Here is a 13,034-nt window from a genome sequence, read left to right as displayed (position 1 = left end):
TCTGAATGATGTTCCAAACAGTTGATTTTGGTAAGCTTAAGGTTTGGCTCTAAAAGTTTTATTCTTGTGTCTCAGTCTCATAATGGCTTCTTTGACTTTCATTGGCACAACTTTGGTCCTTTTGATTAACAAGTTCCAAAGGTGATGGAAAGACTGGAGGAAAGACTAGGTGCTGAGAGCTCTCTTATAATCTGCATTAAGGAGGCATTTAAACACACCTGAACAATCACAAACACCTGTGAAGCCATGTGTCCCAAACATTATGGTGCCCTGAAATGGGGGAGACTATAAACACAGTGTAATTTCTACATGGTGAAACCAAAATGTATAAAAATGGCCTTTAATAAAATCTGACAATGTGCACTTTAACCACGTTATTTTTTTTCTACTACAAATCTCAAATTGTGGAATACAGAGGCAAATAAATAAATGATGGGTCTTTGTCCCAAACATTATGGAGGGCACTGTGTGTCTTTGTTCAGTAAAGTCATCTCTGACAGAACTGCAGATGCTGGTTTACAAAAAAGTACACAAAGTGCTGGAGCAACTCAGCGGGCCAAGCAGCCTCTCAGAAGAACATGGATAAGCAATATTTCAAGTCGGGATCCTTTTTCAGGCCGATTGTGGTCGTGAGGCAGAAGAGGTGAGGGGAAGGATAACGGGAAGGATAACGCCTGGCAAATGATAGATTGGTGGATACAGGTGCGGAGGGGAGGAAATAATGGGCAGATGGGTGAACAAAGGCCAAAGTTGGAAAGACAAAGAATGTCAGATAATGATAGAAAAGTTGTGACCAAAGGAAGGAATATCAGTGGAAGATGAAGGGGAGAAATTAGTACCTGGTGGGGCACGGAAAAAAGAAGGGGAGGAAAAGGTATGTTAGGGGGGTTTGGGTTACTTACCTAAAATTGGAGATTTCAACGTCATTTCATTGTAAGCTGCCTAAGTGGAATATGAGGTGCTGTTCCTCCAGTTTGCGTGTGGTCTCACTCTGGCAATGGAGGGGATCAGACTATCTGTGATCTGACTCTGCCAGTCTCGGCTACATATCGCTGTCTGTTTCCCCACTCTGCTTGATCCCTGCATGCTCCAAATATGTGTCCAGTGCAGCTTTGGTTCAACATCTGTGGCATGAAGAAGAACTTCTGACTGATCAGTGTTAAAGAGCTCACCCCTCCCCTCACACTAAACCCTTTGGTTACAGGTTTCAACCTTCCTAGGAGCACACATCTCTGAAGTCCTCTTTGGTATTTCTTAGATCCCAAGTCAAATGAAGTTGTATATGTGTACACAAATAACTGAACTTGCTGGTGTAGCTCTAGAGTGGGTGTTTTGGGTCAGGACCCTTCAGTAAGATACAATGACCTTGAGTCGATGTCGTTTGGAGCTTATTTGGAGGTTGTAAGGAAGAAGCTGCTCCTGAACCCCTTCTTCCCGATGGTAGGAATGAAATGGGAGACGGTGTGGGTCTTTGATGATGCTGCTGCCTTATTGAGGCAGCTCCTCCTGTAAATCCCTTTGATGGTGAGGAGGTCAGTACCAAATTACAGCCTTTTTGATTGTGGAGACCTCTGAGACTTCACTACAGTTCTTGTCGCTCGACTACAGGAAAGATGTCATTAAGTTGGAAAGTGTGAAGATCAGCAGGATGTTCCCTGAGCTTGAGTTACAGGGAGACGTTGGATGGGCTGAGATTGCTTTCTTTGGAGTGTAGGAGGTTGAGAGGTGACCTTATTGAGATGTACAAGTTAAGGAGGGGGACCAACATTCTTGCAGCCAGGTTTGCTAGTGCTACACGGGTGGGTTTAAACTAAATAGTGGGGAGGAGCAGTTGACAAATTGGGAGTATAAGGGTGGAGTTAAAGGAGAAGAGAGTACAGGAAAAGTTATGAAAGACCAGAATTAATGAGACGGAAAGTTCAAGGGATAAGAGAGTAAGGTCAGGTGAAAGAGGAACCGGTGTGAGAGGGAAGGTGAGTACCAAATTAAAAGTGTTATATATGAATGCGTGAAGTATAAGAAATAAAATGGACGAGCTTGAGGCGCAATTAGAAATTGGTGAGTATGATGTTGTGGGAATTACAGAGACATGGCTGTAAGAGGATCAGAGCTGGGAACTGAATATTCAGGGGTATACATTGTAGATCAGTGCATGCTCCTTTAACATAGTGACCTCACCACTACTAACCACTCCCCATTGTCTCTTGTATAATTGTAGCTTCCCCACCTCCAGCTCTCTCTCTAGCTCCAGTGATGACCACGGACAGCTAGTGCATAGTGTGTGTAGTGCTTATAATAAAGTTATCGAGTAAAACACTTTGTGTGACAAGCAAGTCATTTTACATACATCCTATCGAAAAGACAGACAGGTGGGCAGAGGAGGTGGGGTGGCTCTGTTGGTATGGAATGAAATTCAGTCCCTTGCGAGGGGTGACATAGAGTCAGAAGATGTAGAGTCATTGTGGATAGAACTGAGAAATTGTACGGGTAAAAAGAACCTAAAGGGAGTTATCTACAGGCCCCCAAACTAACCTGGAAATAAGGTGCAAGTTGCATCAGGAGTTAAAATTAGCATGTAACAAAGGTAATACTACGGTGGTTATGAGAGATTTCAACATGCAGATGCGGCGTAGACGGAGGAATTGGGGGTAGGGGATGGAGTCCCTACAGGGAAATGTCGGAAATGGTCCAGGAGTATTTGAGTGCCGGATGGAAGTTAGTGGTGAAATGGATGAAGTCAGTGAGTTGTGTGTGGGTGCAGGAGGTAGCACCAATGCAGTCGTCGATGTAGCGGAGGTAGAGTTTGGGGATAGGGCCACGGTACGTCTCGAACAAGGATTGTTCGACGTACCCAACAAAGAGGCAGGCATAGCTGGGGCCCATGCGCGTGCCCATAGCTACGCCTTGTATTTGGAGGAAATGGAAGGAGTCAAATTAAAAGTTATTACGCGCAAGGACCAGCTCCACTAGGCGGAGGAGAGTATCAGTAGACGGGGATTGGTTGGTTCTCCGGTCGAGGAAGAAACGGAGGGCTTTGAGACCCTCCTGGTGGGGGATGGACATGTAGAGTGACTGGACATTCATGGTGAAGATGAGGGGATGGGGGCCTAGAGAATGGAAGTCCTGGAGTCGACGAAGAGCGTGTGATGTGTCTTGAACATAGGTAGGGAGGGAATTAACCAGGGGGGATAGGATGGAGTCGAGGTATGTAGAAATAAGCTCGGCAGGACACGAACAGGCAGAAACAATGGGTCTGCCAGGACCCACAGTCAGGTTTGTAGATTTTGGGGAGAAGGTAAAATCGGGCCGTGTGGGGCTGGGGAACGATGAGGTTGGAGGTTTGGGTGGGCAGGGAGCCGGAGTTGATGAAGTCAGAGATAGTGGCCTGGTGCTCGTCTGTGGGGTCATGGTCCAAGGATAAGTAGGAGGAGGTGTCTGAGAGTTGGCGAGTGGCCTCAGCCTTGGGGGGGAAGGAGGGGGTATGAGGACTATAGTGGGTGGGGAAGAGCTGCGGTTACATGGTTCGAGGGGGAAGGGGAAAAACCAGTGGAACAACGAGACCTGAGTGTCCTTGAACATCAGTCACTGAAAGGTCTGTTTTAGACCTGTTCCCACAACTGTTAGCTGAGATCACAATATCCACAAGCACTCCATCTCAAGAAACAATTTATTTCTATTTTTTGTTTAATGACAAGCCCCACAGAAGCAGGGCATCAAAAAATTAGTGAAAACTCTGAGTGTTCCTCTCCACGGAAATCTTTAGTAAAAGGCGAAAGATTTATACGATCTGAAGAGAAACCAGAGTGTATTGAATAGAACAGTCTGCGCCTCCCCCTCACTCTGCGCCTACCTCTCTACGGTAACGGTGAGCAGAATCATTCATAACCAAAACCACACCAGCAGTGAGAACACCACCCAACAACATGATAACGTTATTTATAAATCAGGATAGAAGAAACACGGAGAAAACGCGTTATAATAATTTCCTTCTGTGCAAAGCATTCTGGTATGCAAATAGAGAGTTAAATCCCTCCCTAACTATGTTCAAGACACATCACACGCGCTTCGTCGACTCCAGGACTTCCATTTTCCAGGCCCCCACTCCCTCATCTTCACCATGGATGTCCAGTCACTCTACACCTCCATCCCCCACCAGGAGGGTCTCAAATCCCTCCGTTTCTTCCTCAACTGGAGAACCAACCAATCCCTGTCTACTGATGTGTTCAAAAGGGAACTGCAGATGCTGGAATATCGAAGGTACACAAAATTGCTGGGGAAACTCAGCAATTTTGCTGCTGCACCCGCTGAGTTTCCCCAGCAATTTTGTGTACCCTGTCTACTGATACTCTCCTCCGCCTAGTGCAGCTGGTCCTTACCCTTAATAACTTTCTTCTCCTCTTCTACTATAGATGAGGGTCTCACCAGGGTCTCTTCTATACCCTGTGACTCTACTCTCACTCCCCATCCCCCCCACTCGTAACAAGGGCAGAGTCCCCCTTGTCCTCACCTTCCACCCCACCAGCCGTCACATACAACAAATAATCCTCCGTAATTTTCGCCACCTCCAATGTGATCCCACCACTCGCCACATCTTCCCATCTCCTCCCCGTCTGCTTTCCGCAGAGACCGCTCACTCCGTATCTCCCTGGTCAATTCGTCCCTTCCCAACCGAACCACCCCCTCTCCTGGCACTTTCCCTTGCAACCACAGGAAATGCTACACTTGTCGCTTTACCTCCCCCCTTGACTTCATTCAAGGACCCAAGCAGTCGTTCCAGGTGCGGCAGAGGTTCACCTGCACCTCCTCCAACCTCATCTATTGCATCCGCTGCCCTAGATGTCAGCTGCTCTACATCGGTGAGACAAAGCGTAGGCTTGGCGATTCGCTTCGCCGAACATCTCCGCTCGGTTCGCAATAACCAACCTGATCTCCCGGTGGCTCAGCACTTCAACTCACCCTCCCATTCCGAATCCGACCTTTCTGTCCTCGGTCTCCTCCATGGCCAGAGTGAGGACCACCGTAAATTGGAGGAGCAGCACCTCATATTTCGCTTGGGCAGTTTGCACCCCAGCGGTATGAACATTGACTTCTCTAATTTCAGGTAGTCCCTACTTTCTCCTCCCCTTCTCAGCTCTCCATCTGCCCTCTGGATCCACCTCTTTCTTTCTTCTTCCCCCCCCCCCCCCCCCATGTTTTGTCTACCACGTATCAACATTATACTGCATCTGCCATGCATCTGCCCACTCACCCAACTTGTCCAAATCACCCTGCATCCTCATAGCATCCTCTTCACAGTTCACCCTTTCACCCAGCTTTGTATCATCTGCAAATTTGCTAATGTTACTTTTAATTCCCTCATCTAAATCAATAATGTTTATTGTATAAGAAAGAACTCCAGATGCTGGAAAGTCGAAGGTAGACAAAAATGCTGGAGAAACTGAGCGGGTGAGGCAGCATCTATGGAGCGAAGGAATAGGCAACTTTTCGGGTCAAGACCCTTCTTCAGTCGGAAGGTAAATAGCTGCGGTGCCAGCACCAAGCCTTGCGGGACCCCACTCGTGAATGCCTGCCATTATGAAAGGGACCCGTTAATCCCTACTCTCTGTTTCCTGTCTGCCATCCAATTTTCTATCCATGTCAATACCCTACGCTCTAATTTTGCCCACTAATCTCCTGTGTGGGACCTTATTAAAAGCTTTCTGAAAGTCCAGGTACACTACATCCCCTGGTTCTCCCATGTCCATTTTACTTGTTACACCCTCAAAAATTCCAGAAGATTTGTCAAGCATGATTTCCCCTTCGCTGACTTGGACCGATCCTGTTACTGCTAACAAATACGCCACTATTACATCTTTGATAATCGACTCCAGCATCTTCCCCACCACTGATGTCAGGCTAACTGGTCTATAATTCCCTGCTTTCTCTCTCCCTCCTTTCTTGAAAAGTGGGATAACATTAGCTACCCTCCAAACCACAGGAACTGATCCAGAATCTATAGAACATTGGAAAATGATCACCAATGCGTCCACAATTTCTAGAGCTACCTCCTTGAGTACCCTGGGATGCAAACCATCAGGCCCTGGGGATTTATCAGCCTTCAGTCCCATTAGTCTACCCAACACCATTTCCTGACCAATGTGAATTTCCTTCAGTTCCTCCATCACCCTAGGTCCTTTGTCCCCTGGTACATCTGGGAGATTGTTTGTGTCTTCCTTAGTGAAGACAGAACCAAAGTACCTGTTCAACTCGTTTGGGGATTGGATGGAGTCCAGGTATGTGGAAATAAGCTCGGTAGGACACGAACAGGCAGAAACAATGGGTCTGCCAGGACAGTCAGGTCTGTGGATTTTGGGGGAGAAGGTAAAATCGGGCCGTGCGGGGCTGGGGAACGATGAGGTTGGAGGCGTGTGAGGACAGGGAGCCGGAGTTGATGAAGTAAGTGATGGTGCTAGAGATAGTGGCCTGGTGCTCGTCTGTGGGGTCATGGTTCAAGGATAAGTAGGAGGAGGTGTGTGAGAGTTGGCGCGTGGCCTCATCCTTGCAGAGATCAGCGCACCAGACTACCACGGCACCTCCCTTGTCGGCAGGTTTGATCACTCAGTCTGGGTTGTTACAGAGTGAGTGGAGGGCTGTACGTTCACGGGGGGGGGGAGAGGTTAGAGTGAGACAGGGAAGTGGAGAAGTTGAGGCGGTTGATGTCCCGCCAGCAGTTTAAAATAAAAAGGTCTAAAGATGGTAGATGGCCAATGAGGGGGAGTCCAGGAGGAGGGGATCCGTTGGAGACGGGAGAAGGGGTCATCAATGGGGGGCGAGGACTCCTTCCCATGGAAGAACGCTTTGAGGCGGAGGCGACGGAAGAAGAGCTCCACATCATGGCGGACGCAGAACTCATTGAGGTGTTGACGGAGGGGAACAATCGTGAGGCCTCTGCTGAGGGCAGACCGTTCGGTATCAGAGAATGGGAGGTCAGGGGGGATAGTGAACACATGGCAAGGATGGGGGTTGGGGCCGGAGGAAGGCAGGTGAGTGTGGACTGGAGCCGAGGCAATGTCTGGTGGGGGTGGGAGGGGGTAAACATAGAAACATAGAAATTAGGTGCAGGAGTAGGCCATTCGGCTCTTCGAGCCTGCACCGCCATTCAATATGATCATGGCTGATCATCCAACTCAGTATCCCGTACCTGCCTTTTCTCCATACCCTCTGATCCCCTTAGCCACAAGGGCCACATCTAACTCCCTCTTAAATATAGCCAATGAACTGGCCTCGACTACTCTCTGTGGCAGGGAGTTCCAGAGATTCACCACTCTCTGTGTGAAAAAAGTTCTTCTCATCTCGGTTTTAAAAGATTTCCCCCTTATCCTTAAGCTGTGACCCCTTGTCCTGGACTTCCCCAACATCGGGAGCAATCTTCCTGCATCTAGCCTGTCCAGCCCCTTAAGAATTTTGTAAGTTTCTATAAGATCCCCTCTCAATCTCCTAAATTCTAGAGAGTATAAACCAAGTCTATCCAGTCTTTCTTCATAAGACAGTCCTGACATCCCAGGAATCAGTCTGGTGAACCTTCTCTGCACTCCCTCTATGGCAATAATGTCCTTCCTCAGATTTGGAGACCAAAACTGTACGCAATACTCCAGGTGTGGTCTCACTAAGACCCTGTACAACTGCAGTAGAACCTCCCTGCTCCTATACTCAAATCCTTTTGCTATGAAAGCTAACATACCATTCGCCTTCTTCACTGCCTGCTGCACCTGCATGCCCACTTTCAATGACTGGTGTACCATGACACCCAGGTCTCGCTGCATCTCCCCTTTTCCTAGTCGGCTATGAGGACTATAGTGTGATCGAGGAAGGAAGGGCTGAAAGGTCTGTTTCCAACCTGTTCCCACAACCACCAACACACAATTTATTTCTGTTTTTTGTTTAATGACAAGCCCCACAGAAGCAGGGCATCAAAAAATTAGTGAAAACTCTGAGTGTTCCTCTCCACGGAAATCTTTAGTAAAAGGCGAAAGATTTATACGATCTGAAGAGAAACCAGAGTGTACGGAATGTAACAGTCTGCACCTCCCCCTCACTCTGCGCTTACCGCTTTTAGGTAACGGTGAGCAGATTCATTCATAATCAAAACCACACCAGCAGTGAGAACACCACCCAACAACATGATAACGTTACTTATAAATCGGGATAGAATAAACACGGATAAAACGAGTTATAATAATTTCCTTCTGTGCAAAGCATTCTGGTATGCAAATAGAGAGTTAAATCCCTCGCTAACTATGTTCAAGACACATCACACGCTCTTTGTCGACTCCAGGACTTCCGTTCTCTAGGCCCCCATCCCCTCATCTTCACCATGGATGTCCAGTCACTCTACACCTCCATCCCCCACCAGGAGGGTCTCAAAGCCCTCGGTTTCTTCCTCGACTGGAGAACCAACCAATCCCCGTCTACTGATACTCTCCTCCACCTTACCCATAATAACTTTTCGTTTGACTCCTCCCATTTTCTCCAAATACAAGGCGTAGCTATGGGGATGCGCATGGGCCCTAGCTATGCCTGCATCTTCGTAGGGTATGTTGAACAATTCTTGTTCGAGGCGTACCGGGGCCCTATCCCCAAACTCTACCTCCACTACATCGACGACTGCATTGGTGCAACCTCCTGCACCCACACACAACTCACTGACTTCATCCATTTCACCTCTAACTCCGGCACTCAAATACACCTGGACTATTTCTGACATTTCCCTACCATTTCTTGACTTCACTATCTCCATCGCAGGTGATAGACTACTGACCGACATCCATTATAAACCCACTGACTCCCATGCCATTCTGGAATACACTTCTTCCCACCCTGCTTCCTGTAAGGACTCCATCCCCTACTCCCAGGATGAGGTGTTCTGTAAACCATGCTGACTCGGACCGATCCTGTTACTGCTATCCAAATACGCCACTATTTCATCTTTGATAATTGACTCCAGCATCTTCCCCACCACTGATGTCAGGCTAACTGGTCTATAATTCCCTGCTTTCTCTCTCCCTCCTTTCTTGAAAAGTGGGATAACATTAGCTACCCTCCAAACCACAGGAACTGATCCAGAATCTATAGAACATTGGAAAATGATCACCAATGCGTCCACGATTTCTAGAGCTACTTCCTTGAGTACCCTGGGATGCAAACCATCAGGCCCTGGGTATTTATCAGCCTTCAGTCCCATTAGTCTACCCAACACCATTTCCTGACCAATGTGAATTTCCTTCAGTTCCTCCATCACCCTAGGTCCTTTGTCCCCTGGAGATTGTTTGTGTCTTGCTTAGTGAAGACAGAACCAAAGTACCTGTTCAACTCGTTTGGGGAAAGGATGGAGTCGAGGTATGTGGAAATAAGCTCGGTAGGACACGAACAGGCAGAAACAATGGGTCTGCCAGGACAGTCAGGTTTGTGGATTTTGGGGGAGAAGGTAAAATCGGGCCGTGCGGGGCTGGGGAACGATTAGGTTGGAGGCTTGTGAGGACAGGGAGCTGGAGTTGATGAAGTCAGTGATGGTGCTAGAGATAGTGGCCTGGTGCTCGTCTGTGGGGTCATGGTTCAAGGATAAGTAGGAGGAAGGTAAATAGCTGCGGTGCCAGCACCAAGCCTTGCGGAACCCCACTCGTGTGTGAGAGTTGGCGCGTGGCCTCAGCCTTGCAGAGATCAGCGCGCCAGACTACCACGGCACCTCCATTGTCGGAGGGTTTGATCATTTAGTCTGGGTTGTTACAGAGTGAGTGGAGGGCTGCACGTTCAGGGGAGCGGGGGGAGAGGTTAGAGTGAGACAGGGAAGTGGAGAAGTTGAGGCGGTTGATGTCCCGCCAGCAGTTTAAAATAAAAAGGTCTAAAGCCGGAAGATGGCCAATGAGGAGTCCAGGAGGAGGGGGTATGAAGACTATAGTGTGGGTGGGGACACATGGTTTGAGGGGGGAGGGGAAGACCCAGTGGAACGAGACGAGTGTCCTTGAACACCAGTCACTGAAAGTAAGCATGCTGGTACAATAAGCAGTGAAGAAAGGGTAATGGCATGTTGGCCTTCATAACGAGAGGAGTTGAGTAAATGAGCAAAGAAGCCCTTCTGCAGTTGGTGAGGCCACACACCTGGACTATTGAGTGTGCCATTTTGGTCTCCTAATTTGACGATCGAGGAAGGAAGGGCTGAAAGGTCTGTTTCTGACCTGTTCCCAAAACTGTTGGCTGAGATCGCAATATCGACAACCACTCCATCTCAACATACAATTTATTTCTATTTTTTGTTTAATGACAAGCCCCACTTACGCAGGGCATCAAAAAATTTGTGAAAACTCTGAGTGTTCCTCTCCACGGAAATCTTTAGTAAAAGGCGAAAGATTTATACGATCTGAAGAGAAACCAGAGTGTACGGAATACGACAGTCTGCACCTCCCCCTCACTCTGCGCTTACCCCTCTAAGGTAACGGTGAGCAGAATCATTCATAATCAAAACCACACAAGCAGTGAGAACACCACCCAACAACATGATAACGTTACTTATAAATCGGGATAGAAGAAACACAGAGAAAACGAGTTATAATAATGTCCTTCTGTGCAAAGCATTCTGGTATGCAAATAGAGAGGCGAGGCCTATTTGGAAACAGATGCCAGCTGCAAGAAACAGGACTGTGAGCCAGTAGAGGCTGAAGTTGCAGGAGTTCCCTTTCCAGTAAGTTGGTCAACAAAAACAGGATTTAGATGCGATGAAAGCACAAAAACTGCAGATCAGTAATAAAAATGTAAAATGCTGTGAAGTGGGAACACCCCGAGCAAGAGCAGCCAGAGCACAGAGAGCTGGAGGAACTCAGTGGGTCAGGCAGCTTCTGTGGAGGAAATGGACAGACGATGTTTCAGGTCAGGACCCTTCTTCAGACTGATGGAGTAAGAGGGAGAAAGCTGGAAAAGCGAGGTGGGGACGGGACAATTGATAGTTGGGTACAGGTGGTCAATAGTCAATTTGTCACATGTGCAACTACACAATGACATTTATTTTGCAAATATAATACATGTGGGCGCCAACATTATTGGCGCCATTATTCAAAGTCCAGTCGTCCCACGCACTTGGATTACTGGAACATTTCCCGCAAACCAGTGTCCCTCTCCTCTCCTAGACCGGTCTCCTATAGCCGACCTGAAGGTGCTGGAGGCATTCTGGAAGAATTACCCTGGTGCACCCTCCTACCGATCCTTGCCACTCGTGTCTGACTTCTCCAGCTCCCTCCCTCCTGGTAACATCATCCGCCAACCACGATCCTTCTGGCAGGTTCCTGAACCCGCCGAAGACCACGACAGGTGAGCCGGGTCTTGTCAGGTAGCTCCTCTGAGGTCGGGTCTGCAGGGCGGGTTAGCCGGGCCTACCAGGCGGGTGAGCCAGGCCTGCTGGGCCTGCCGGGCTGGTTAGCCGGGCCCACCAGGCGGGTGAGCTGGGCCTGCTGGATGGGTGAGCCGGTCGTGCCGGGCAGCTCTACCAAGGTTGGTCCGCGCGGCGGGAGAACCGTGCCTACTTGCCGGGAACATCCCAGCCCGCTGCCCAGTCAGTGATTGGCAGATGGGTGGAGCAAGTGGCAAAGGCTGAAGGGAAAGAGGAGACATAAGGGTTTCATATAACGAGAGAAGGGGAGTGAAATGTAAAGCTGGGGGGTGGGATAAAAAGGAAATGTGCGACTCAGGGATGAGAGATGAGTTTACGGAGTAGGGGAAAGCAGCAGGGTGTCTGGAGGAGGGTGGAGGAAATGTGTGCACCCCGGGGGAGGCCGGCAGGGGAAGGAGGCAGGAAAGGAGGAGGGAGGGGGGGGGGGGGGGGGGAGGGATAATATTTGAAATTGAAAATTCAATGTTTCTACCATAGAAACAAGGAACTGCAGATGCTGATTTATAAAAAGACAGATACTAAGTGCTGGAGTAACTCAGTGGGTCAGGCAGCATCTCTGGAAGACAATGAAGTGTGATGCTTCGGGTCGGGATCCTTCTTCAGAATGTAAATGTTAAAGCCGTTGGGTTGTAGGTGACCCAAGCAGGATATGAGGTGCTGTTCCTCCTGTTTACTGCATGTGAATGCATAACATATTGTATGGAAATGTCCAAGGCAGAGTCACAGAGTCATACGGCACGGAAACAGGCCCTTCAGCCCAACAGGTCCAGGCCAACCAAGATGCCCCATCTACACCAGTCCCACTTACCCGTATTCTAAATATCCACCCACCCACCGACTGAAAAAGTTGGCCACTAATAAACCTACAAACCTGCAAGTCTTTGGAATGTGGGAGGAAACCGGAGCACCCGGAGGATACCCATGCGGTCAGTATATAGGAAGCTATTACTAGGGAGAAGGTGCTTGGGAAGCTGAAAGGACTGAAGGTAGATAAGTCACCTGGGCCGGATGTACTGCACCCTAAGGTTCAGAAAGAAGTGGCTTTAGAGATTGTGGAGGCATTGATAGTGATATTTCAGGAATCACTAGAGTCAGGAGTGGTCCCAGATGATTGAAAAATTGCCAATATTACCCTGCTGCACAAAAAGGTTGCTCCCTTAAGGTTGCCGCAGAATAGTGGGAACTATAGGCCGGTTAGTCTGACTTTGTTGGTTGGTAAGATTTTAGATCCCATTATAAAGGATAAGGTCATGGAGTACTTAGAAGTTCATGATAAAATAGGCCGAAGTCAGCATGGCTTTGTGAAGGGGATAAATTTGCTGGAATTCTTTGAAGAAGTAAATAGCAGCCCAGACAAAGGAGAATCAGTAGATGTTGTTTACTTAGATTTTCAGAAAGCCTTTGATAAGGTGCCACACGTTAAGCTGCTTAGGAAAATGAGAGCCCACGGTATCAAAGGGCAGATACTAGCATGGATAGCAGGTTGGCTGAATGGCAGAAGACAAAGAATGGCAATAAAGGGAGCTTTTGCTGGCTGGCTGCCAGTGACTAGTGGAGTTCCGTAGCAGTCGGTGCTGGGGCTGCTACTCTTCACGTTGTATATTAAAAATTGGATGAG

General features: G+C 48.4%; 1 long non-coding RNA gene and 3 other non-coding genes across 4 annotated transcripts; 1 reads left to right on the top strand and 3 right to left on the bottom strand.

Moving 5' to 3' along the window:
- The first annotated feature begins 2,707 nt into the window (after window positions 1-2,707).
- Window positions 2,708-12,525, top strand: LOC116975763. Its single transcript, XR_004412755.1, has 3 exons — window positions 2,708-2,722; window positions 3,474-3,479; window positions 12,359-12,525. It is a non-coding gene; the product is annotated as an uncharacterized LOC116975763 (long non-coding RNA).
- Window positions 3,694-3,807, bottom strand: LOC116976574. The gene has a single exon (XR_004412983.1). It is a non-coding gene; the product is annotated as a U5 spliceosomal RNA (small nuclear RNA).
- On the bottom strand, window positions 7,930-8,043 carry LOC116976573. Its single transcript, XR_004412981.1, has one exon. It is a non-coding gene; the product is annotated as a U5 spliceosomal RNA (small nuclear RNA).
- LOC116976577 lies at window positions 10,300-10,413 on the bottom strand. The gene has a single exon (XR_004412986.1). It is a non-coding gene; the product is annotated as a U5 spliceosomal RNA (small nuclear RNA).
- Window positions 12,526-13,034: the final 509 nt, after the last annotated feature.

This window comes from Amblyraja radiata, chromosome 8 (assembly GCF_010909765.2).
Source record: "Amblyraja radiata isolate CabotCenter1 chromosome 8, sAmbRad1.1.pri, whole genome shotgun sequence".
Classification (NCBI taxonomy): Eukaryota; Metazoa; Chordata; class Chondrichthyes; order Rajiformes; family Rajidae; genus Amblyraja; species Amblyraja radiata.
The sequence above is the reverse complement of the archived record's forward strand: the minus strand, read 5'-3'. Positions and strand labels throughout refer to the sequence as shown.